General features: G+C 45.3%; 1 protein-coding gene across 4 annotated transcripts in view; it reads right to left on the bottom strand.

Moving 5' to 3' along the window:
* Positions 1 to 23316, bottom strand: part of LOC134340536 (diacylglycerol kinase beta-like) — a 162256-nt gene extending 138940 nt beyond the window's left edge. For all 4 annotated transcript variants that reach the window (XM_063037879.1, XM_063037885.1, XM_063037883.1 and 1 more), the window contains exon 1: positions 23006 to 23316. The gene's annotated coding sequence lies outside the window, so the exon portion shown is untranslated. The remainder of the gene's footprint in view (positions 1 to 23005) is intronic.
* Between the last annotated feature and the right edge of the window lie 932 nt (positions 23317 to 24248).

Genomic DNA, 24248 nt, shown 5'->3' with positions numbered 1-24248 from the left:
GCACAGAGGACAGTGGCTGCCTGATATGTGCTGCCAGGGGTGGTGGGAGGAGCAAATATGATATAGGCATTTAAGAGGCTCTTAGCAAGGCACATGAATGTGCAGAGAATAAAGGGAATGGACTATGTGCAGAAAGAAGGGAATAGCTTAGCTAGGCATTTAATTATTAGTTTAATGAATTCAGCACAAAATGGTAGGGCAAAGGGCTTCTTCTTGTGCTGTTCTGATCTGTGCTCTATGTTCTATGCGGAGGAGGAAGAGTGATGTCCTGTACCCAGAAGTAACCAACAGACCAAGTCATCAGGCAATGAGATCCAGGCTTTTAAGCCCGAAGTTGCAAGAACTTCAATGTACCAGACTGCCAGAACTCAATCTTATCGGTCAGATTTGTGAGCCAACAACTAGCGGCTCACACACCCGCACACACTTCGTACTGATGGAGACGACAGGATGACCCCTGTGAGGTCACCGAACCTGCCTCTTCTTCAAGACCACCCAGTTGCAGACAAGACCAGCTATTCAACTGAGACCACATCATCCAAACCCATAGCACAGCACACTTCCCTCTCACTTACAGGATCCAACAGTGAATAACAACTTCTAACGCAAGTTAATTGGATGGTTAAGGAGGCCTATGATGTGTTGGCCTTCATTAGTTGGGGGATTGAGGTAATGTTGCAGCTCTATAAAACTCTGGTTAGACCATACTTGGAATATTGTGCTTAGTTCTGGTTGCCTCATTATAGGAAGGATATGGAAGCTTTAGAAAGGGCGCAGGGGAGATTTACCAGGGTGTTGCCTGGGTTAGAAAGCATGTCTAATAAGGATAAGTTGAGCGAGTTAGGACTTTTCTCTTTGGAATGGAGGAGGATGAGAGGTGACTTGATAAAGGTATATAAGATAAGAGGCATAGATAGTCTGGATAGCAGCAAATTCTTCCCAGGGAAATGGCTAATATGAGAGGGTGTGACTTTAAGGTGATTGGAGGAAAGTATAGTGGAAGATGTCAGAGGCAATTTCTTTACACAGAGAGTGGTGGGTGCATAGATCACGCCACTGGCGGTGATGGTAGAGGCAGATACATTAGGGGTATTTAAGAAACTCTTAGATAGGCATGTGGATGAAAGAAAAATGGAGGGCTCTGTGGAAGGGAAGGGTTAGATTGACCTTGGAGTAGGTTTAAAGGTTGACACAACATTGTGGGCCAAAGGGTCTGCACTGTACTGTTCTATGCTCCATGTTTAACCTGAGGCAATGCTCGCTAAGCGGAAGGAGGTAGTGGTGCCTGCACATCCTCTGCCCCACGAATAAGTTTGGCCATGGTTGGAGCTGGCACTGTTGAGCCTGTGGTTGTGCTGGAGGCAAACAAGCCAAATCACGTCAAGCGTGTTGTCATGTGGACAGCAGAACATAGAATATTACACACAGTACAGGCCTATGGCCCATGATGTTGTGCTGACTTTGTGACCTATTTTAACCCTTCCCACCCACATAGCCCTCTATTTTTCTATCATCCATGTGCCTATCTAAGAGTTTCATTTATGTCCCTAACATATCTGCCTCTACCACCACTCTTGGCAGGGTGATCCTTGCAGTCACTCCGTGTAAAAAACTTAACTCTGACGTCCCCCCTATACTTTCCTTAAATCACATTAAAGTTATGCCCCCTTGCATTAACTATTTCTACCCTGGGAAAAAGTCTCTGGTTATCTTCTCAATTTATGTCTCTTATCATCTTATAGACCTCTATCAAGTCACCTCTCAACCTCTGTTCCAGAGAGAAGAGCCCTGGCTTGCTCACCCTACCCTCATAAAACATGCCCTCTAATCCGGGCAGCATCCCGGTAAATCTCTTCAAGTCCAGTGAGGCACAGTTGCACTGAGAAACGTGTCTGCACCACAATCACAGGCACCTAGACACAGACAACACACAGAACATAGGATATATATAAATCATAAATGGTGACATTTTCAAACTTAACTTCCTTCTAACGTCCTGCTTCCCTTCAAACCTGTATAAGACTCACTTCCCTCCCAGTGCCAGAAAGTTCTTGGTCCAAACTCGAACACAGAAACCTGAGTAGAAGCATCCAGATCGAGTTGTCCATTGAATATCGGCGCTGCCTTTAGGCAGGATATCAAAGCCAACCTCCTGGCACCCTTTGATCTGTCAGGTGGATGCGAAACATGCTATGGAAGTATTTTGAAGAAGAACCAGAGATATGGTTAATATTTATTCCTCACTCAAAATCATTAAAACAGACGATTCAGTCATCATCAGGTCACTTCATGGGAGCTTGCTGTGCAAAAATTTGGTTGCAGTGTTTCTCTCACCTGACCTTTATCTTCATACAGAATCCTAAAGGCACACACTCAGCGATTCAGGAACAGCTTCTTCCCCTCTGCCATCCAATTCCTGAATGGACATTGAAGCTTTGGACACTACCTCACTTTTTTAGTATACAGTATTTCTGTTTTTGCACATTTTTAAAAATAATCTACTCAATATACATAATTGCTTTACTTGTTTATTACGTTTTATTTTATTTATTATTTTTTCTCTCTCTCTTGCTAGATGGGTGACTTCAATCTACATGTAGATTGGGTGAACCAAATTGGTAAAGGTGCTGAGGAAGAGGATTTCTTGGGATGTATGCGGGATGGTTTTTTGAACCAACATGTCGAGGAACCAACTAGAGAGCAGGCTATTCTGGACTGGGTTTTGAGCAATGAGGAAGGGTTAATTAGCGATCTTGTCGTGAGAGGCCCCTTGGGTAAGAGTGACCATAATATGGTGGAATTCTTCATTAAGATGGAGAGTGACATAGTTAATTCAGAAACAAAGGTTCTGAACTTAAAGAGGGGTAACTTTGAAGGTATGAGACGTGAATTAGCTAAGATAGACTGGCAAATAACACTTAAAGGATTGACGGTGGATATGCAATGGCAAGCATTTAAAGATCACATGGATGAACTACAACAATTGTTCATCCCAGTTTGGCAAAAGAATAAATCAAGGAAGGTAGTGCACCCATGGCTGATAAGAGAAATTAGGGATAGTATCAATTCCAAAGAAGAAGCATACAAATTAGCCAGAGAAAGTGGCTCACCTGAGGACTGGGAGAAATTCAGAGTTCAGCAGAGGAGGACAAAGGGCTTAATTAGGAAGGGGAAAAAAGATTATGAGAGAAAACTGGCAGGGAACATAAAAACTGACTGTAAAAGCTTTTATAGATATGTAAAAAGGAAAAGACTGGTAAAGACAAATGTAGGTTCCCTGCAGACAGAAACAGGTAAATTGATTATGGGGAGCAAGGACATGGCAGACCAATTGAATAATTACTTTGGTTCTGTCTTCACTAAGGAGGACATAAATAATCTTCCAGAAATAGTAAGGGACAGAGGGTCCAGTGAGATGGAGGAACTGAGCGAAATACATGTTAGTAGGGAAGTGGTGTTAGGTAAATTGAAGGGATTGAAGGCAGATAAATCCCCAGGGCCAGATGGTCTGCATCCTAGAGTGCTTAAGGAAGTAGCCCAAGAAATAGTGGATGCATTAGTGATAATTTTTCAAAACTCGTTAGATTCTGGACTACTTCCTGAGGATTGGAGGGTGGCTAATGTAACTCCACTTTTTAAAAAAGGAGGGAGAGAGAAACCGGGGAATTATAGACCGGTTAGCCTAACGTCGGTGGTGGGGAAACTGCTGGAGTCAGTTATCAAGGATGTGATAACAGCACATTTGGAAAGCGGTGAAATGATCGGACAAAGTCAGCATGGATTTGTGAAAGGAAAATCATGTCTGACGAATCTCATAGAATTTTTTGAGGATGTAACTAGTAGAGTGGATAGGGGAGAACCAGTGCATGTGGTATATTTGGATTTTCAAAAGGCTTTTGACAAGGTCTCACACAGGAGATTAGTGTGCAAACTTAAAGCACACGGTATTGGGGGTAAGGTATTGGTGTGGGTGGAGAATTGGTTAGCAGACAGGAAGCAAAGAGTGGGAATAAACGGGACCTTTTCAGAATGGCAGGCGGTGACTAGTGGGGTACCGCAAGGCTCAGTGCTGGGACCCCAGTTGTTTACAATATATATTAATGACTTGGATGAGGGAATTAAATGCAGCATCTCCAAGTTTGCAGATGACACGAAGCTGGGTGGCAGTGTTAGCTGTGAGGAGGATGCTAAGAGGATGCAGGGTGACTTGGATAGGTTGGGTGAGTGGGCAAATTCATGGCAGATGCAATTTAATGTGGATAAATGTGAAGTTATCCACTTTGGTGGCAAAAATAGGAAAACAGATTATTATCTGAATGGTGGCCGATTAGGAAAAGGGGAGGTGCAATGAGACCTGGGTGTCATTATACACCAGTCATTGAAAGTGGGCATGCAGGTACAGCAGGCGGTGAAAAAGGCGAACGGTATGCTGGCATTTATAGCGAGAGGATTCGAGTACAGGAGCAGGGAGGTACTACTGCAGTTGTACAAGGCCTTGGTGAGACCACACCTGGAGTATTGTGTGCAGTTTTGGTCCCCTAATCTGAGGAAAGACATCCTTGCCATAGAGGGAGTACAAAGAAGGTTCACCAGATTGATTCCTGGGATGGCAGGACTTTCATATGAAGAAAGACTGGATGAACTGGGCTTGTACTCGTTGGAATTTAGAAGATTGAGGGGGGATCTGATTGAAATGTATAAGATCCTAAAGGGATTGGACAGGCTAGATGCAGGAAGATTGTTCCCGATGTTGGGGAAGTCCAGAACGAGGGGCCACAGTTTGAGGATAGAGGGGAAGCCTTTTAGGACCGAGATTAGGAAAAAAGTTCTTCACACAGAGAGTGGTGAATCTGTGGAATTCTCTGCCACAGGAAACAGTTGAGGCCAGTTCATTGGCTATATTTAAGAGGGAGTTAGATATGGCCCTTGTGGCTACGGGGGTCAGGGGGTATGGAGGGAAGACTGGGGCGGGGTTTTGAGTTGGATGATCAGCCATGATCATAATAAATGGCGGTGCAGGCTCGAAGGGCCGAATGGCCTACTCCTGCACCTATTTTCTATGTTTCTATGTTTCTATTATGTATTGCATTGAACTGCTGCTGCCAAGTTAACAAATTCCACATTACATGCAGGTGATAATAAACCTGATTCTGATTTCAAATGGCATTCTTTAGCTGTGAGGTATTTTGGGATGATCTGAGAAATGCTGTGAAAATGCAAGTAACCCTCATCCTGCTGCTCTGAACACACTGGGTGGATTTGACCTGCAGACAGCCCCCCTTCCTCCTGACTGCTTTCCCAGCAGCTAGTCCTGTTTATTTACTGAGATACAGCGCGGAACAGGCCCTTCGAGCCCTTCGAGCAGCGCCGCACAGCAATCCCCGGATTTAACCCTCGCCTAACCATGGGACAATTTACAATGACTAACTAACCTACCAACCAGCATGTCTTTGGACTGTGGAATGAAACCAGAGCACCTGGGAAAAAAACGGGCAAACGTACAAACACCGGGTGAATGTGAACATGGGGAGAATAATCAAACTTCTTACAGGCAGTGGCAGGAATGGAACCCAGGTCACTGGTACTGTAAAGTGTTGTGCTAACCGTTATGCTACTGTGCCACCCATTTGTCTTAAAATATAAAGACTTACATAATTATCTATTTGGACCTGTTCTGTAGGTCCTCTGCTCCACTCCCAGTCACGTTACATTCTCAGACATCCCACCCTGCAAAAACTCATTTCAGGGAGGTAGCATCATCAATTTGCGGGAGACTTCCGGGAGAGGCAGGATGTCTGCAATAGAGTAGCTCCTTAGCAGCCAGCCAGCTAGTTTAAATAACGTTAGCTATGCTAATGAATGAATGACACGTTAAACTCACCTCAACACGTCTTTTACAGTCTTAACCCACCATGGGCAATAGAAAAGTCACTGTTGCAAACAGTGCAGTGAGCAACACTGTCATTATTTTGACCCCTATTAGGCAGGGGTACACTTTAGTGTAGTCTGGGGTGACGTACGTTTTATATTTTCTTTTTTTGGAACACTCTGCCATGGCGCGCTCTCTCTCTCTCTCTTGCTCACGCTCTCTCTCTCTCACTCGCACGCTCTCTCTCTCGCTCACTCATGGTCGCTGTCACTTGCTTTTTCTCTCGCTGTCTCTCACACTCTCTCTTGTTTTCTCTCGCTCGCTCACTCTCAAAAAAATTGATTTCCGGGACATTGTATATAATATTATACAATTAATATATTAATATGCAGGAGACTCCCAGAACTTCCGGGAGAGGTGGGATGTCTGCATTCTGCAGTTAAGGCAAAGTCCCACCACTCCTAACCCCTGCTCCTTGCAAATTGCTACGACTTGGAATGACTCTGGAAAGTGCCAAGTCCTTGTAACATTGCACCAGCAGCTTTAAATTCCTGGGCGTTAACATATCAGATGACCTGTCCTGGGCCCAGCACATAGGCACAATCACAAAGAAGGCACACCAGCGTCTTTACTTTCTCAAAAGGTTAAGGAGGTTCAGTGACAAGCTGAACACTCTAACAAGCTTCTATAAATGAAAGTATCCTGACTGGTTGCATCATGGTCTGGTATGGTAATTTGAATGTGCAGGAACATAAGAAGCTGTAGACAGCAGTGGACTCAGCTCAATATATCATGGGCACACTGCTTCCCATCACAAGTAGCATCTACAGGAGAAGGTGCCCCAAAAAGGCAACATCTATCAAAGATCTCCACCTTCCAGGCCATGTTCTTCTTGCAGCTACCAGCAGGCATTAGATACAGAAGCCAGAGGTCTTGCACCACCAGGTTGAAGAACAGCTACTTCCCTTCAACCGTTCAGCTCCTGAACCAATTGGCACAACCTCAGTACAGCAACATGATGACCAGTTTGCACTACAATAGACTTTTTTGTACTTATTGTGTTCTTTCTCACAACAATTATGTGATAATTATGCTTAATTTCTGTTTTGCTTGTGAATGTTGTGTACCTGACACTATGTGCCTACAGTACTGCCGCAAGTGTTTCATTGTACCTGTTTATATATGGACTTGTGCATATGACAATAAACTTTTGCTCAATTTTGAGTTTTGATCCTGTAAAAAAATGATCCTTTGAGACTGTACTGCAGGAAGCACCATCCAGTGTCAGACTCTTACTCAGCTGCAGGGAATTGATCGGTGCACCTCATTCCAGAAGGGCCTCAATGCACACAGCCTGGTGCAGTGCCCTCCTGATCCATGTACCTCTGGCATACGTTCACTCTAGGAACCTGACCAAAACAATGCCTGGCACAAGCATGCTGGGATTTCCTAAAAAAACGATGGCCAATGATCCCAGTTTCCTGTTTTGAACTTTTGCCCTGACGCAGCTGTGAACTGGGAAGAGACAGAAGCAACATACAAAATACTGGAGGAACTCAGTGGGTCAGGCGCTTTCTGTGGAAGGAGATGGGACAGTCAACATTTCAAGTCCTCTTGTGCTTTGTATGTCGCAGTCTCTGGTGTGGCTGAGTAGAGAGTGAGCCTGTTGATGTCTCAATCTATGAGGCAATGACAGCAATAAGATGGTAAAAATTTCACAACCAAGAATGCGCTGCTTATTGTTCAGACCTTTTAACTAACCACACACAGCTGTCACTTTTACAGTGACATTTACATCAGAGGAAGTGTGCACGAGACCATGGACTTGAGGTAACAACAATACTCATACACAACCTCACCAGGTCACCTCAGCAAACTCACTGCATTTCCTGCACCTGCATTGTTTGGTGTATTACTTTCATGCCACCAGCCCATCCGCTACCTGTCCGCAATTCTATCATTCTACCAACATCCTCATGATCAATCCTCCCGCTTCATTTCTTTCTCTGGCCTGGAAACTTAAAATGTTGCAGAATGAAGTTTGCCAAAGCTCAATCGTTCTTGCTAGTTTACAGGGGCTACAAAATCTTGCCAAGGCCAGCATTTATTGTGAGAAGGTGGGGGGTGAAATACTCCAGTCTTTCTGGCGAAGGCGCTCCCACAGTGCTGCTGGGGAGAGGACTCCAAGGTTCAGATCCAGTGATGATGCAGGAATGGAGATGTGGTTCTAAGTTAGGGTGGTGTACAACTCGGAGGGGAACCTGCAGGCGGTGGCATTCCCCTGCCACTCTTGTCCTTGGTGGAAGTAGAGGTCACAGTTTTGGAAGGTGCTGTTGGAGCATCCTGGCTGAACAACGGCAGTGTGTTTTGGAGATGGTACACACTGAAGTCTCTGGGCATCAGTTACAGAGGGAGGGAGTGTTTAGTGAGGTGGGTTGGGAACCAGACAACAGGGCCGCTTTGTTTTGGGTGGTGTGGAGCTTTCTGAGAGTCGTTGGAGTTGCACACTCCCAAACATGTAGAGTGTATTTCATCACACTCACAATGTGGAAAGGCCTTGGGCTGTCAGGAGATGAGTCACTCACCACTGGATACGCGACATTTGACCTGCTCTTGTAACCATGGTGTTTATGTGACTAGTTCCACTATGTTTCTGGTCAACGGTGACTCTGAGATTTTGATGGTGGAGGACTTATGAATATAATGTCATTGAATGTCAAGGGTGGGTGGTTACACTCTCTTGTGGTGGAGATAACCACTGCCTGGCACTTCTGTAGTTGGAATGCTATTTATCACTTATCAGCCCTTCACTGAATGTTGTCCAGGTTTTGCTGCAAGCCGGCACAGGCTGCTCCATTTGCTGAGGAGGTTATTACCCTTCAACCATCAGGCTGCTGAACCAGTGTGGATAACTTCACTCACCTCAACATTGAACTGATTCCACAACCTATAGACTCACTTTCAAGGACTCTACAACTCATGTTCTCAGTAATTTTTATTGATTGACTTATTATTATTTTTATTTGCACATTTTGGGTCCAGGACACCATCTTGCAGCGATGTTCTAAGGCTGGGATGACTGACGTCAAGTCAAGTTTGGGCGACAAGTGCTTAGTCAAAGCCCTACATCCAACTCATGTGCTGGTGAATTAACAGGAAGCTCAGAACCACTCCCGTTGACTGAGCCAAGGGGCTCCGCAATACTATCACCCAATCTTCAAATGTTTCTCCAGTGTAGGGGTGGCCACATTATCAACACTGAATGCAGGGCACTGGACTGGACGAAGTGCAAGTGAATCGCTGCCACACTGGAGAGACTGTTTGGGCATCTGGAAGTGGGGAAGGGAAGGGAAGAGGGGACAGAACAGGAGTTGCTCCTCCTCCCGTTGCAAACGGAGCTGAACAGTGGGTGGAGACGGAAGAGTGGACCACGGAGTCATTAGGGAACAAATCCCTTTGAAATGTTGAAAGGGGAGTGCTGTATGTGTCTGGTAGTGGGATAGATAGACAGACAGATACTTTATTGATCCCAAAGGAAATTACAGTGTCACAGTAGCATTACAAGTGCACAGATATGCAAATATACAAATGTTAGAAGAGAAGTAAGAAACAATAAAAAATAAGTTACCTTAAGCAGTCCAACAGGAGGGGATTATCACTTTCCCGCCTATAGGTTGACTCATTATAGAGCCGAATGGCCGAGGGTAAGAATGACCTCATACAGCGCCCTTTGGAGCAGCGCAGTTGCCTTGGTCTATTACTGAAAGCCAAGGTGGCATGCAGGGGATGAGAAACATTGTCCAGAATTGCCAGGATTTTCCGAAGGGCCCTTTGTTCTACCACAGCCTCCAGTGTGTCCAGTTTGACTCCTATAACAGAGCCAGCCTTTCTAATCAGTTTATTGAGCCTGTTGGCCTCACCCGTGAAGATGCCATTGCTGTGACACACCGCTGCATAGAAGATTGTACTGGCAACAACAGACTAGTAGAACATGTGAAGGAGAGGCCTGCATACTCCAAAGGACCTCAGTCTCCTCAGGAATTAGAGCGACTCTGGCTCTTCTCGTACACAGCCTCTGTGTTGGTGCTCCACTCAAGTCTAACAGGTACACACCCATGTACTTGTAGGTCCTCACCATCAATAGTAACAGGGAGCAGTGCAGGCTGAGTCTTCATAAAGTCCATCACCATCTCCTTTGTCTTACTGATGTTGAGCTGCAGATGGATCAGCTTGCACCATTTGACAAAGTCCTCCACCAGGTCCCTGTATTCATCGTCCCATCCTCCCTTTATACACCCAACTACTGAAGAGTCATCAGAGAAATTCTGCAGATGACATGACTCAGTGTTGGTATCTAAAGTCCAAGGTCTACAGGGAACCGCTATTCCCTGTATACTTCGGACTTTAGATACAACACTGTTGGAGTTGGTGGAGTGACCCCGAGTTCTGGTTCCTACCACTCTAATTCCCCATCCCTCTCCCACCTCTCTGTCTGTGGCCTCCTGGAGTGTTACAATGAGCCCAACACAAGCCTAAGGAACAATATTTCATCTTCTGTCTGGGTACATTACAGTCTGCAAGAGTAAATATTGAATTCCACAACTTCAGAGAACTCCCTCTTTCATCCTGTTTGTATTAGGAATGTCCACTTGCACTTCCATTCCTATCATTTGTATATTGTGGCCTTCTCAACATATCCCAGTAGACTAGCCTGTACGACATCCCCCAAACTTTACTACACCAGCAACACATTCCACAGAAATGGACCTTAACTACCCCTTCACAGCCATATCATTTCACCTTATAAGAGAAATTCCTTGCTCCACCTATTGCCCTCCCCCAGTATCTCTGCCTCTTTAATTAAGTTGCTTCCTCCCTTTCTCACTTCTGAAGCAGGGCCGTTGATCTGAAATGTTAACTCGTTCCATCCACAGAAGCTGCCTGACCTGCCGGTTTTTCCAGCTTTTTTTGGTTGTATTTCAGCTTTCCAGTGTCTGCAGTTATTTCTTGATTTGTCACTATGACTTCTATTAGTTGAGGGTTATCAGCTTGTTGGTGAGGTGCTTCCTGAGAGCATGTATTGATGCTTGGTCCTCAAGACATTTGTGGAACAGTATGCACTGGAACAGGCTGTACAGTCCACTCTGTCTGTGCTTAACATGATGCTGAATTAAACTCTTTTACCCGTACATGATCCATATCCATCCAATCCCTACATAATCATGTGTCTTATCTAAAAACTGGCTAAACACCACTATCCCATCTCCAGCGCATTCCAGGGCACCAACCACCCTCTCGCCCCACATCGTTTTTCAACTTTCCTCTTCTCATTTTAAATGCATACTCTCTAGTATTAGATTTTTTGACCCTGGGAAATAAAGATACCAGCTTTCCATGTATGCCTCTCATAATTTTTATAAACTTCCATTTGTTTTCCCCTCAGCCTCTGCTGCTGCAGAGAAAACAGCTCCAGTGTGTCCAACCTCTCCTTATAGCTCATACTCTCTCATCCAGGCAGCATCCTGGTGAGACTCTTCTGTACCCTCTAAAGCCTCCATATCCTTCCTGTTACAAGCTGACCATAATTGCACACAATTCTCCAAGAGAGGCTTATACAGCTGCAACACTGATTCTCTTGCAAGAATGTTTCTGTTACCACCATTGTCACGAGGTCAGACTGGTGGAAATAACGGAACAAATTAGGCAGTGAACTCAGCAGACCAGGCAGAACCTATGGAAAAGAGTAAAGAGTCGACGTTTCTGGCCGAGACACTTCGGCAGGCCCAAAATGTCAACTGTTAACTCTTTTCCATAAACGCTGCCTGACCTGTTGAGTTAACGCCGGCATTTTGTGTGTGTTACTTGCATTTCCAGCATCTGCAGATTTTTTCTTGTTTGAGATTAGGCAGTGGTCAGTCTGACATTTATTGGCACCTGTCATAACACAGGTGATGCAGACATCCTCAGTTTCCTGTTCAAGCAATGCCATAACCTAATGGGCATTGCCATATCTACTGTTTGTCTCTGATAAAAATGGTCTTGGTTTTAACAAGACTGCTCCATGCATTTTCTCAGGAGAAAGGCTCCACTGGAATAACCTTCTCTGCTGAGACTTTTCTAGATGATTCCAAAATAAATAACATAAAGGCCACCCGAATGCCTGAGGAGTCTCTAATGAGTTCAGAGCTACTATAATTATGGCCAGTTACTTCTGAAGAAACACAACCTACACGTTAGGAATAACCTCCCTCGTCTTTACTTTGGTGACTTGTGTGACTTTTGATGAGGTATTCTGTCCAGAGATTTTGAGAGTCTCACAGCATTCCCGGAAAATAATTAAAGTCTCTTAAGTTTGAATTACATATTTAGCCTTCCCTTTAAAGAACAGTTTATTCTGTCCTATAATTTTTGTCCAGGCTTCGGGCTAGGTTATACACCCCTCTTTAACCACTCAGTCCAATATCGTATTTCATGCTGTGAGCTCAGAAAATGAAAAGAGTGCTTGAACTTGTGATGCTGAGGGTTCAAGTCACGTCTGGGGTCTCCTGCCCAGCCAGTTGACACTGTAATTCCAGAATACGGGGCAGATCATGATGCATGTCACTGATGCATGAAGGGCAGGTTGGATTAACAGCCCAAGGCAGTGTAAGAGTGGGGTAAAGATCGCAGTGGCGGGGTTCAAGGACCGTGCACAGATAAGGATGGGGCAACAGCATGAAGTGCACATAGGGAAGAGAGCTTTAAACATGAAGCATTGGAGGAGCTGATGTTCATGGCAGTGTCACTACTTCCTTTGAAGTTTGCACAGATTCACCTAAAACTTTGACAAATTTCAATAGATGCACAGTGGAGAGCATCTTGACTGGTTGCATCACAACCTGGTATGGAAACACCAAAACCCAGGAATAGAAAAGCCTACAAAAAGTGGTGCAAGCCAAGTGAGAGGGGAAGGCAGGAGGGCAGGGGAGGGGCAGAAAAGGGAATAATGTGAGAAGCAACACACATCAAAGTTGCTGGTGAACACAGCAGGCCAGGCAGCATCTCTAGGAAGAGGTACAGTCGACATTTCAGGCCGAGACCCTTCGTCAGGACTAACTGAAGGAAGAGTTAGTCCGTCTGGGTAGCCTCCAACCTGATGGCATGAGCATTGACTTCTCTAACTTCCGCTAATGCCCCACCTCCCCCTCGTACCCCATCTGTTACTTAATTTTATACACACATTCTTTCTCTCACTCTCCTTTTTCTCCCTCTGTCCCTCTGACTATACCCCTTGCCCATCCTCTGGGTTTTTCCCCCCTCCCCCTTTTTCTTCTCCCTGGGCCTCCTGTGCCATGATCCTCTCGTATCCCCTTTTGCCAATCACCTGTCCAGCTCTTGGCTCTATCCCTCCCCCTCCTGTCTTCTCCTATCATTTTGGATCTCCCCCTCTCCCTCCCACTTTCAAATCCCTTACTCACTCTTCCTTCAGTTAGTCCTGACAAAGGGTCTCAGCCTGAAACGTCAACTGTACCTCTTCCTACAGATGCTGCCTGGCCTGCTGCGTTCACCAGCAACTTTGACGTGTGTTACTTGAATTTCCAGCATCTGCAGAATTCCTGTTGTGTGCGTTTTTAAATAACGTGAGAAGATAGGGTATGATAGTTGGGAGAGGCAGATTTCCAGCATCTGCAGTCTCTCGTGTCATTGACTTTGGCCATCCTGAGGAAGTAAAAGGAGCCCAAAAGATGAACTTTCATGTGAATGCCATCAATAAATTTGCTGATAAAGCAACTATTGTTGACAGAATCTCAGACAGTGGTGTGGAGGTGTACAGGAGTGAGGTAGGTCAGCTGGCTGAGTGGTGTCGCAACGACAAACTTGCACTCAATGTCAGTAATGCCAAGGAACTGACTGTGCACTTCAGGAAGGGGAAGTGGAAAGGGTGAGCAATTTCAAGTTCCTGGGTGTCAACATCCCTGAATTTCCATCCTGGCCCCGACATATTGATGTGATTATAAAGAAGGCATGACAGGAGTTTGTGGAGGTTTGGTATGTCACCAAAAACGGTCACAAATTTCTGCACATGTACCATGGAGAGCATTCTAACTTGCTGCATCACTGTCTGGTATGGAGAGGCCACTGCACAGGATTGGAAAAAGCTGTGGAGGGTTGCTGATTCAGCCAGCTGCATCACGGGCACTAGCTCCCCAGTATCTTTAAAAAGCAATGCCTCGGTAAGGCACCATCATTAAGGATTCCCATCACCACACACTCTTCTCATTGGTACCATCAGGGAGGTGGTAAGGAGCCAGAGGACACACACTCAACATTTTAGGAACAGCTTCTTCCCTTCCACCATCAGATTTCTGAATGGACAATGAACACTACCTCACTATTTTTGCTAAACATAGAAAAACATACAGCACAATACAGGCCCTTTGGCCCACAAAGCTATGCCGAACATGTCCCTACCTTAGAACTACCTCGGCTTTACCCATAGCCCTCTATTTTACTAAGCTCTATGTAGCCATCCAGGAGTCTCTTAAAAGACCCTATCGTTTCCGCCTCCACCACCGCCGCCGGCAGCCCATTCCACACACTCACCACTCTCTGCGTAAAAAAAACTTACCCCTGACATCTCCTCTGTACCTGCTTCCAAGCACCTTAAAACTGTGCCCTCTCATGTTAGCCATTTCAGCCCTGAGAAAAAGCCTCTGACTATCCACACGATCAATGCCTCTCATCATCTTATACACCTCTATCAGGTCACCTCTCATCCTCCATCACTCCAAGGAGAAAAGGCCAAGTTCACTCAAACTATTCTCATAAGGCATGCTCCCCAATCCAGGCAACATCCTTGTAAATCTCCTCTGCACCCTTTCTATGGCTTCCACATCCTTCCTGTAGTGAGGCGACCAGAACTGAGCACAGTACTCCAGGTGGGGTCTGACCAGGGTCCTATATAGCTTTAATTAAACTTATTTAATTAGAAAATAAATTTATTTCTTTTTGCAATTTATAGATTTTATGTATTGCTCTGTACTGCTACTGCAAATTTCACGACATATGTCAGTGATATTAAACCTGATTCTGAATCTTATCCAGGATGGCTCTCACACTCCACCACCTCAGCATTGGTGCCCACACCCACCTCCTACCACTGAGTCGGTGGCTCTCTGAGGATGCAGAAGCATTTGTGCACAGCAGGAAGAGGCTGCAGGAGACGCTGACAGCTTACTGCTGAGACGGGGTGGACGAGGGGTTGTATCACTCCAGGCCAGGTGTGGATTGGCTGGTGCGACGTAGCTGTGCATTGCAGTACAGAAAGCTTATTAAAGCAATAAAGATTCCCCAGCACATTACCAGCCATGTACAACCAGAGTTATGTGACAAGAGTTCAGATACAAGAATTGTTTCTTTTGGAGCAGGGGCCTACAGAGATGTTTTAAAGGGCTGGCTTTATTCTTGGTGAAATGAATAGGGCCAACTCCCTCTGGTTGGCAAGTCAACTAAAAAGGGGAAATTATCCTCCAGTGTAGGGAGAGGGCAGTGTTCAAATGCCTTTGAGTTGAAGCTCACAATGCTTTAACAGAGTGTAACTGAAGCAGAGGCCATTCTACATGTTAAACATCGGATAAATATTGGGCTGCAGGGAGAGAGCAACTGATTGAAGGTGACAGCACAGACCAAGTGGCCTCTTACGAGCAGTGAACGCCTATGGCTCCAAATGAAACATTACTTAAGCTGTATTTATAGGAGCAGGTGCACGGATGTGGTTGTAAGATTCTCTCTTCTTTGTAAATGTGAATGTAGGACAAGTGACTTGCGGTGCACGTTGGCAGCTCACCTTCACCTGTATCAGCTGGAACTTTGTACTTTAGTCAAATCTGCTCGCACTAGGATGAAAAGGGGCTCCTGTCCACCACGTCCCTCCCAACAGAAAGGCTCTGTTCTCAGTGCAGACTCTCAGTCAAAGGAATCCACCTCCTTCCGTTCCTCTGCTTCACCCACTGGGCATGGGCATTCCATGCGTGGCAAGAGGACACGTGTGCCTCCCACAGATATAGGGTAAATGGCTACAAGCTATTCATCTGTGGGAGGCAGCTCACAAAAAGAAAGACCCAATCACCAGCTCCCAGGCTGCTCGAGATGGATGTCGGTTCTTTACAAGCTCTGCCTCTCTGGCCAGCTCAGGCCAGCTCAGCGATGAACATGAACCCAGGCCCAGACCAGGGGTTGAATGGGATAAAACAGCAGGCTCAAATTCAGTTCCTCTCTTTCCCTTTGTCCTAGCTTACCTGACACAATCTAAGGCTGCGGGCTCCCTGTGATCAGTTGGCTCTGACACCTAATGTTAGTAAAACAGACAGACCAGGCCTAAACCACATAGCATAGTGGTTAGCCGCAACACTATTACAGCTCCGGGCGATCCAGAGTTTGGACTTCAATCTGGCACCTTTCTGTAAGGAGTTGCTGTATATCCTGTCCATGGAATGTGTGGGTTTTCTCCAGGTCTTCCCCAAGTCCAACAACGTACAGGGTAGGTTGGTTGCTCATAGTAAATAGTATCGTGATTAGGTTAGAGTTAATCGTGTTTGTCAGGGTGGGGGGGGGCGGTTGCTGGAAGGACCTTCTCTCCGCTGTATTAAGCAAATAAAAATAAATCAATCAAGTACTAAAGTCATTCCTTTGTCGTTTTTCATGCCATCTGTGTAACAAAACACAGAGGACAGTAAAACTCATCCAGTAAAAACATTGAGACTACGTGGTAAGAACAAACAGCAAATGAGTAATCTCTGTAATCAAGTTGCTTTGCGAATACTATATTAGAACTGGCTGTAATACCATTTCTGGTGCTCCAGTTAACAACGTCTTGCCAGACTCCTGCCTCATTCATTGATTTGCTTGAAACAAAAAAAGAAAATGTTGGAAGAACACAGTAGTGCCTATGGGGAAGAGAAGCCAGTTAACACTTTGGCTCATCGGCCTTTCCTCAGAACCAGGCCAAAAGTATAGCTGTCCCAAAATGTTAACTGGCTTCTCTTCCCACAGATGCATCTGGGACTGACCAAGTTCTTCCAGGATTTCAGGATTGCTTTTAGATTCTGGCATCTGCAGCTATATTTGTTTTCCAGTAACTTGCTTGAATTGCTGGGAATGGGATCAAAATAATCAGTGAAAGTCAACAACCCTCTCCTGTCACCAGCACTTCATAGAGAAAAAAAAATCAACAAACAGACTACTCCTTAGATTGGAATCCCATCTAAGCAACGGATTTAGTTGTTTAGATGGGATTCCAAGACTGAGACTCGAGGGCTGAAGGACCTGTTTCTGTGCTGTGTTAATCAATGACTCAGACAGGCCAAATAGTTTCCTTCTATGCTGTATCATAATCTCATATCTTTAACTCTTTGGGTCCCATCTAAGCGGCAGCTCTACCTGCTGTATCATTTTTGCTACCTCTCCTTTTCAGTCCTGTTCACAGAGATAAGTAGTGGCCAGGAGTTAAAGGAGGTCTACTTCACGTTTAGATGCCTGAGAGGGCTGTGAGAATCTCATGCACACAGCATCCCTGACAGAGCAGCTCCACATCAGCGGACCAGTCTAGACTTGGCACTCAAGCGTCTGGAGTGGGACTTGAACCCGCTACCCAACTCAGAGACAGAAATGTCAACCAGCAATCACTATTCCGGTTATACAATGCATGCTGGGAACAGTGGGAGATAGAGTCAGAGTTCAGCACAGAAATTGCCCCTCTGTCACAACTAGCCTATGCCGACCTATTGCCCATCTGTGCAAGACCCATTTGCACACATTTGGCCTACATCCATGTACCTGTCCAAGTAACTTTTAAATGTTGTTAACATACCTGCCTCAACCACTTCTTCAGGTAGCTCATACCATTACTGACCACTCACTGGGCGAAAAAGTTGCCCCGTGGGTCCCTTTTAAATCTCTCACCTCTCTCCTTAAACCTACGCCCTCTAGTTTTAGACTCCCCAACCCTGGGGAAAAGACTGTGTGCATTCACCCTATCTATACCACTCATGTCTTTATTCATCTCTTTAAGGTCACCTCTCAATCTCCCACATTTCAAGGAATAAAGTCCGAGCCAGCTGAACTTCCCTTCATAACACAGGCCCTTGAGTCTCTGTCCTGTTGAGGTTTTATACCACCCTCTCCTTTGGTAAAGGGTGAATCGAAGTACTCTTCTAGCATTGCTTCATGAGCATTAATTGCCCTCATGTTGCCAGCCCTTACCTAAACTTCTTCGGGCCTGAAACATCGACTGTACCTCTTCCTCGAGATGCTGCCTGGCCTGCTGCGTTCACCAGCAACTTTGATGTGTGTTCCTTATCTAAACTGATTGCTTACTATTACATGCTTGTTCAAGTGTTTGGGTTCCCCTTTATGTTGCCGAACATTCTATTCTCATGTTTGGTCCTTGCCCATGTTATTTTCCTGTTCACTTCTCTTATAGATTAAAATACTAAGCCCAGTTCTCACTTGAATTATTCCCCAATTTATTCAGCCTTTCTTTTGATTTTATCATTTCTCCAGCTCCTGTAGCAGGAGTTTCGGCTTTGGTTCACTGACCGAGCCTGTAAACATTTCAAAGAGCAAAGATGAGCTTTATTTGTCACATGTATATCGGAACATACAGTGAAATGCGTCACTCGTGCCAAATCAAATCAGCGAGGATTGTGCTGGGCAGTCCGCAAGTGTAGCCACGCTTCCAGCGCCGACATAGCATGCACGCAACTCACTCAGCCTAACTGCATGCTTCTTTGGAATGTGGGAGGAAACAAGCTCCCACAGGAAATCCACATGCTGACAGGGAGTATGAACAAATGGCTTCCAGACGGTGGATGGAATTGAACCCCGATCTTACAGCTGGCACTGTAAAGCGATGTACTAACCACTATGCCACCACGCTGCCCTGCGACCTGCGAGGGCCCGAGATGTATCTGAAACATCTCCTCTTTAGAGCGTTCCTATTGTTACATTACTTCTGTGGACTGGGGTGAACACAACAACTTGAGTCTCAGTGTGGACAAGACTAAAAAGACTTCGCAGTGTAGTAGTCCAATCGCAAACAAGAGAAAATCTGCAGTTGTTGGAAATCCAAGCAACACACGCAAAATGCTGGAGGAACTCAACAGGCTAGGCTCTTATTTCAATGGAAAAGAATACAGTCGACATTTCAGGCCGAGACCCTTCACCAGGACTGGAAAAAAAGATGAGGATCAGAGAAAGAAAATGGAGGGAGGGGACAATGAACCACAAGGTGAGAGGCATAACCAAGAGGGGAGGGAGGGGTGAGGTAAGGAGCTGGGAAGTTGACTGGTGAAAGAGATACAGGGCTGGAGAAGTGGGAATCTGATGGGAGAGGACAGAAGGCAGTGGAAGGTGGCAGGTAAGGAAATAAGGGTGAGAAAGGGAAATAGGAATGGGGAATGGTGAAGTGGGGGGGGGTCATTACTGGAAGTTTGAGAAATTGATGTTCACGCCATCAGGTTGGAGGCCACTCAAATGGAATACAAGGTGTTGCTCCTCCAACCTGAGTGTGGCCTCATCATGACAGTAGAGGCCATGGACTGACATATCGGAATGGGAATGGGAAGTGGAATTGAAATGGGTGGCCACTGGGAGATCCTGCTTTTTCTGGCGGACGGAGTGTAGGTGCTCTGCGAAGCGGTGTCCCAATCTGTGTTGGGGCTCACTGATATACAGGAGGCCACAGCAAGGACACTGGATGATTGTGGACTTCAGGAAGATGCAGGCTGGCCACTCTAGTGCACATCAATTCAAGTTTCAAGATGTTTAATGTAATTTCCAGTACAGAAATGTGGAGGAGAATAAAATAATTAACTTGGAATCTGATGCAGCATATAAAAAAACACAATAATATAAATACACAAGGTAGTGTGTGAACACTATGATAAAATGATAGTGTGGTGGTAGGCATTGCGGTGGGGTGGGTTAGTGGGTGGAGGTGTTAATCAGCCTTATTGCTTGGGGAAAATAGCTGTTTTTGAATCTGGTGGTCCTAGCATGGATGCTACATCGCCATGGATCCACTGTGGAGAGAGTCAGAAGAACTGTTTCTTTGAGTATACGTCATGTATGATCTCACCTGGTCCCACAGCACTACTTCTTTAGTCAAGAAAGCACAGCAACGCCTCCACTTCCTGAGGACATTGAGGCGATCAAGACTTCCTGCCCCTATTCTAACCACATTCTACTGGAGCGCCATCAGGAGTGTCCTGACCAGCTGCATCACCGTCTGGCATGGGAGTTGCAAGGCATTTGACCACAGGACCTGCAAAGGGTTATCAGGACTACTGAGCGAATCATCAGGGTCTCTCCCCACAACCCCCCCCCCCCACCAATCCAGGACATACACCAGGAGTGTTCGCAGAACCCTCAGCATTGTCAAAGACCCCTCCCATTCATCCCACAATCTCTACAATCAGACTGAAGGTACCGCAGAATAAGAACAAGGCCTGTTAGGCTGGGTAACAATAAACTTGAACTATATTATTGGCTCATTTACCTTTGGGTTTAATCTTTTTCTCCATTATAGCATATTGAAGTCCCCCACAATCAGTGTAAGATTACATTTTTCACATGTGTATTCTATCTCCAGGTGCATTCAATACCATCATCCTCTCAAAACTGATCAATAAGCTTCAAGACCTTGGCCTCAATACCTCCTTGTACAATTGGCTCCTCGATTTCTACACTTGCAGACCCCAGTTAAGTCCAGATTGGCAACATCTCCTCCACAATCTCCATCAGCACTGATGCATCACAAGTCTGTGCGTCTAGCCCCCTACTCTACTCACTTTACACCTATCACTGTGAGGCTAAGTTCAGCTCCAATGCCATATTTAAGTTTGCCGATTTGTAGGCCAAATCAAAAGTGGTGACGAATCAGCATATTGAAAATCTGGCTGTGTGATACCACAACAACAACCTCTCACTCAATGTTAGTAAGGCCAAGGAGCTGATTATTGACTACAGGAGGAAATTGGAGGTCCATGAGCCAGTCCTCATTGGGGGATCAGAGGTGGAGCAGGCCAGCAATTTTAAATTCCTCAGTGTTATTTCATAGGACCTGTCCTGGGCCCAGTACACGAGTGCAACTATGAAGAAAGCACGGCAGCACCTCTACTTCCTTAGAAGTTTGTGAAGATTCGGCATGACATTTATAACTTTGACTAACTGTGGTGGAGAGTATATTAACTGGCTGCATCACAGCCTGGTATGAAAACACCACTGCCCTTGAGTGGAAAATCCTACAAGTAGTGGACATGGCCCAGTCCATGTCACATAAAGCCTCCCCTCTACTGAGCACCCCTACGTGAAGTATTGGCACAGGAAAGCAGCATCCATACTCAGGGACCCCCACCACCAAAGTCATGTTTTCTTCTTGCTCCTGCCATCAGAAAGACAGTACAGGACCCTCAGAGCTCACACCACCAGGTTCAGGAACAAATTTTTACCCCTCGACCACCAGCTCTTGAACCATAAGGGATAACTTCACTGACTTCACTTGCCCCATTGCTGAACTATTCCCACAACCTATGGGTCATTTTCAGGGACTCTTCATCTTATGTTCTCTATATTTATTGCTTGTTTATTTATTATCTTTTTGTATTTACACAGTTTGTTGTCTTTTGCACTCTAGTTGTCTACCCCAATTAGAGCAGGTTTTCATTGATTCTATTATGGTATTGGATTTATTGCATATGCCCATAAGAAAATTAATCTCAAGGTTGTATATAGTGACATACTTAATATATACACACACACTGACAATAAATTTACTTTGAACATCCTGACTACTATTAGGAGGCCTGTACTTAACACTACCAGTGTCTTTTTACACTTGTGGTTCCTCAATTCTACCTACAAAGTGAATATTACAAAATTCTATTCTTGCTTTGCTGGTTGACATTAGAACAATCAAGGTTAGGATCAACAAATTCCCTCAATGTCATCACTATAGTTTTTGAAAGTCTCTGTAACTTCTGCCTCTGTCTTTTCCACTGGCTGATGATCTGTAGAATATCCCCAAACAGCATGGGAGTTCCCTGAAGTTTCTCAACTAAATAAATTCTATACCTGATGTTAGAATAGTAATGAGTGTAAACACGGGACTCTAATCTCCTGTGTATCATTGTCAATAAACACATCCCCCCCCCCCACCACCAGTATAATTAACCAATGATTGCAGTGAATTATCTGTTTAATATAATCTAAAGAATAGATTCGTTTTATTATCTTTGCTGAACACCTGTCTTTGAGTTTTCTTTGAATTTTGTTCAAGATTGTGGATCAGCCTTGGGATCCCCCCCGGGTAAATGTCATATGCTGATTTCAGGCAGTCGGCAGTCCCCGAGAACCTCAATTACCATTTTGGTTGTGGAGCAGGTTTAGCGAGCCGCACGTCAATATGTACCATTAATGAAAGCAAACCACTTTCTTCCTCGCTGTCACCACATCACATGCGCCGAGTGCAGCCCCTCCCGAGAACACCGGTGGGTCAGTCGTGCCCACCATAAAGCGTTGTGGCCCAATCCACGGAACGCATGCGTGTTTACAGAGTGCGTTCCACTAAGATTGAACACACTAAAATACGGGCAACAGGAAAGCAAGAATCCGGGCTTAATTACACCAAGTACAAATCGCTCATTAACAAACATTTAACATGGCGAAGAAAGCCAATATCCCGCGAAAACGCATTAATATCCTTGGTCACCGCTCAAGAGTCCCTAGCTACCTCTCTATCCTGCGACTGAAACTCTATGGCAAGATAATCTTCAACTTCAAGAGTTAATATTTAATATTTGTCACAATACAGTTTGCACAGAACTATAGGTCTAAATTAATAATTCAAAAACACTGGACAAACATCAATATTGAAAAGGGCAAGAGTTGTACTTTGACTTGCTCTTAAAAATGAGAAATAAAGTTTGTGGGTAAGATATTGAAGCACAGCCCTCGGCCTACACCGAGTTGTGCTGTGGCTCACTCGCACAGTTAAGACTGCAACTCAGTCTCTCAGATCGCCAACAGTTTAGGCAGTGCCCGTGTTCTCCAGTTATTAGGAAGAGGAAGCCACGCGCCGAGAACTGCATTTGTTCTTACCCTGAAAAATCGGCCCTTGACTGTGAAGGAACTCCCGTCACCAAATATCAAAGTGGTGGAAATACAGTATATATTTTAAAAAGGCAAACAGATGACAGGTCAGTCTGTAAACTGATTTCTGTGTTGTTTCTTGCTGTACCCAGAACTGGAAGGCAGCTCAATGGAAGCAAGACACACCTACACCCAGTGAGGAGCAACCCTCTGACATCAGCAGGATGTAAAAACAACAGCAGAGTTTCCCTCCTTAATGATCATCTTATCACAGTTCTGAAGTGGCCGCTCTGGTGTATGAAAGGAGTGAGGATTACACAGAATGCTGCACCGATCACACTCTGCCAAAGTCTGACAGCCCAACCCTCTGCGCCCACCTACCGATACGGCAAGTGCACTCTCTCCGGCAGCAGTGCAAAACGAGCATTTTAAAATGAAACTGCAACTAGCCAGTTAACCCCTTGTTGCCCGAATATTGGTTTCGCAGCTTCCGGTATTGCAGACCCAATGACACTGAGGCATCACAGTGACCTGTTTTTAAAACCTCACGAAAACAAAAACACTGCATGTACCCCTCATGTCAGAGAGTCCATTCTACAAAGTTCATTATCCGGCTGACACTCAGGCAATCCTATACAAACTTTTTTTCCCCGAGTGAGGTTGACAAGGTGGATGTTAGACCATAAGACCATAAGACAAAGGAGCAGAAGTTGGCCATTAGGCCCATCGAGTCTGCTCCGCTATTTTACCATGAGCTGATCCATTCTCCCATTTAGTCCCACTCCCCCCCCCCCTTCTCACCATAACCTTTGATGCCCTGGCTACTCAGGTACCTATCAATCTCTGCCTTAAATACACCTAATGACTTGGCCTCCACTGCGGCCGGTGGCAACAAATTTCACAGAGTCACCACCCTTTGGCTAAAAGAATTTCTTCGCATTTCTGTTCTGAATGGGCACCTTTCAATCCTTCAGTCATACCCTCTCGTACTAGACTCCCCCACCATGGGAAACAACTTTGCCACATCCACTCTGTCCATGCCTTTCAACATGCGAAATGTTTCTAGGAGGTCCCCCTCATTCTTCTAAACTCCAAGGAATACAGTGCAAGAGCAGACAAACATTCCTCATATGTTAACCCTCACATTCACAGAATCATTCTAGTGAATCTTCTCTGAACTCTCTCCAACGTCAGCACACCCTTTCTTAAATAAGGAGCTCAAAACTGCACACAGTACTCCAAGTGAGGTCTC

The sequence above is a fragment of the Mobula hypostoma genome, chromosome X1, assembly GCF_963921235.1.
Source record: "Mobula hypostoma chromosome X1, sMobHyp1.1, whole genome shotgun sequence".
NCBI lineage: Eukaryota > Metazoa > Chordata > Chondrichthyes > Myliobatiformes > Myliobatidae > Mobula > Mobula hypostoma.
This window is presented reverse-complemented; position numbering and strand designations above follow the sequence as displayed.